Source organism: Diadema setosum, chromosome 11 (assembly GCF_964275005.1).
Source record: "Diadema setosum chromosome 11, eeDiaSeto1, whole genome shotgun sequence".
Classification (NCBI taxonomy): Eukaryota; Metazoa; Echinodermata; class Echinoidea; order Diadematoida; family Diadematidae; genus Diadema; species Diadema setosum.
Genome location: NC_092695.1, coordinates 28,726,083 through 28,729,442, shown reverse-complemented (window position 1 = coordinate 28,729,442; position 3,360 = coordinate 28,726,083).

Below are 3,360 nucleotides of genomic sequence, written 5' to 3'. Positions count from 1 at the left end.
GTGCATGTTTTACTGATTGTGCCTTATTGCGCTGGCTGTAATGTTGCATTGTGAATCTTACGCTGTTCTTGTGTGAGAAACACTCTTCAATTGCCGTAAATGCTATAACGGGAGTGCACTGTAGCTCGTTTTCTGTCTTTGCCAGCAATGAATGCCACTGAGATGGCGCTATTTTCCCTATCTCGGCCCAGAGGGCTCCACGTGCTGCACAGCAAGAGACGGACTTGTACGGTATGATATACAAAAGGACATGATGCGTAGAAATTCTTTTTGTATACAGTACAAAGAGAAGTCTTAATTCGATGTAAAGCTTTCTATTCTATTCAAATCCAAAGTCTGATGCAGCCAAAATTGTGTTTGCTCAGACTGCCATAATAATACATACTGAATAGGGACACCCTATTGTGAAACATGGAGGCCAGCTGAGCTTCCCCCCCCCCCCCCCCCAAAAAAAAAAAAAAACAACAACACACTTTTATTGTTGGTGTTGAATGGCTTCTTTAGGTAAACTCTGACCTGTGAAAAGGGATCCCTGGATATGAGTCAATTTAGGGTTTGTGTTTTGAGATCAATGAGCCTGAACAAAATGCAAGTTGTGGTTTGATGCCTGGCATGAGAACGAGTTCAGTGGGGTGGGAGAATTTCCTCTAAATACCTTTACAAGATCTTCATAATATAACTTTGCTCAAACAGATGATGAAGATGCAATTTAATGGGTAGTGCTGAATCACTTTTGCATATATGATACATACTTGTACACACACACACACACACAAACACACACACACACATTTTTATATATATATATATATATATATATATATATATATATATATATATAATATGTATGAAAAACCAAAACGGCAAATTCAGGAAACTCCTTCCTGCCGGAGGAGCTCGCAAGTCATAATTGTACAAGCAGGTAGTCGCACTCTTCGTCAGCGGCCAGGGTGCGAAAAAGATGTAAAATTAAATCCGTTTCTGAAGCAAATGTACAAAATACGTTTGCTCCTGGCCGCATTTATATATATATATATATATAAACATATATATATATATATATATATATATATATATATATATAATTTACAAACATGCATATACACAAATGTATACATTGTACTAAGGAGTCAGGGGACAATTTGTGTCCTCTTAATACTACAGTGTACAATTGTATATTATCCCATTTAATTGCATGCTTTGCTGCTCACATTTTCATTGTGCAGATAAATGGATGGATTAATCAATCAACACTTGTCTTGTTGTTTTCCACAAAGCCACATTATTGAACCAAGCAAACACACAAGAATTTTCACATTTGCTAGGCAAGCTCACATTTCCTGTTTCACAAAGTACATGCATGATTGTTTGTGTAAACATGGTTTTCAGAGTGTTTGCTAAGCAGTAATTTCTAGAAAAATAGACACAAATAAGATTGTCGTTAATTTTGTGATCATTATCGTGTGTTTTCTGAAAGAAAGATCGAGCGAAATATTGAGAGATAACAAATTTGTTTTTGCACTGTACTTTAATGGAAGATATTCACCTGCAAAGACATGCAGTTAGAGACACACCTCACATTGTACCCTGTCAAAACAAACTGTAAATGTATTGGACTGGAATGATGGACTTATCCACACTTTGGCAAACTTTTCCAGACCGTACTTTTCTGTAACGTCTATAAACCAGCCCTTGCGTTCACGTCAATTTTCACTCTGCTCAGATAGCAGACGAGTGTATATAATAGCCTCTTTTCCAGTCGGCATCACATCTCCAAGTCACAGTGAGAATAAATACACTGGCCCCACTGAGTTTATTTTTTTTTTCTTTTTTCTTTTTTTTTTGGGGGGGGGGGGGAGGGAGGGTTTCAAAGTATTCAACTAAGTGCTTCAAGCCTGTTGGCAAAAATTCAGTGAATTATTGGATAAAACTAGACCAGCTAACATGTAGGCCTATTGTTGAAATATATTTGATATATGTTTTGATTCGATTTAATTTGATATGATTTGGTATACATCATTGTCCTTACAAGGATATTAATTATTTCTTTTTTTTTCCTCTGGGTCACAGGATTGGTACATCACAATCTCATACACACACACGATGCTGGTTCATGTATAGACCGTAGGACTGTGGGAAGAGAGGGGCTCGGAGAATCAGACTTGAGTTATATTTGAAGTTCAGTAGTGTCTCCTCAGTATAGTACGTGATAATTACATGCACATGGTATTGTATATTAATAGCGGGGGATTTGTTTGCTTTGCTTTGCTTCGGTAGTATTTTGATTGTAAGTTTTGTTTGTTTGCGCGGGTCGCTGCATCAGCAGTTAGAACATTTTTATTATTTTTTTTTATGTTGATGTCCTCGTCTTTTCTGTCTAGGGGATATTATTATTGTCTTCTGTCGCGACATCGCGACAACACGCGATCGTTCATCAGCACTGCGTGGGATTTGAACCCGCGACTGCTTGATTGTAGGCCAGACACGCTGCGGACTGAGCTAGTTTTTCTCCCTGATTTCGTTGACGCACAACTTATATCACACTCTCCAAGTATGGCAAAAGAGAATGGAATACACAATCATGTAGCCTACTTTATTATTCCTGGAAAGACGAACAGCGGTGTAATCTTTCTGAAAATAATTTTGCCTCGTTGTGCGCCAAAACTAAAATCATATCTAAAATTCACACTTCACCATCTGAAGAATAAAAAAAAAAAAAAAAAAGGAGGAAAGGTTGTCTAATTCTGATGATTCTAATGATTTCAGTGTCAGGTAATTTGTCATGCCGTAATAATGACTGTGGCTGTGACATTCATCCCTCTCTATTTGTCACTTGTTTAAACTAGAATCACGTTTTTGTGAAATAGCACGTGTACAGACAGTCACGGTTTTATCCAGCAGGGAGGTACTGACCCCTCCCTGGTGTATCCTGGTATTTCTAAGTCAGTACGTGACTGACCTTACATCTCGAAGCCGAGACGCTCAACTGCATAGTGTATGCTGCTTGAAATAAATATTTATCGCATCAGCAACCTTCATTTTATGCGAGATGACAATCACGCTGATATTATCAGTATGAAACGCTGGAGATCTGATGCATAACAGTTACGAAATGAGTCATGTTGACCATCACGACTACAAAACAAAACAAAAAAGATACTGATAAGATGTTACAAAAATAGACATTACAGATATCTCTTCTCAGTTTTTGCAAGGTGACATAAGATTGAGCACATGCAACACGAGTTTTATCAAGCAGATTAATCTTCGATTCTTAGCCCTATATCCTATTCACCTGTAACACACTCGGTTGTGTGGATATTCATGACATGTTTTTTTTTTTTTTTTTTTTTTTTTTTT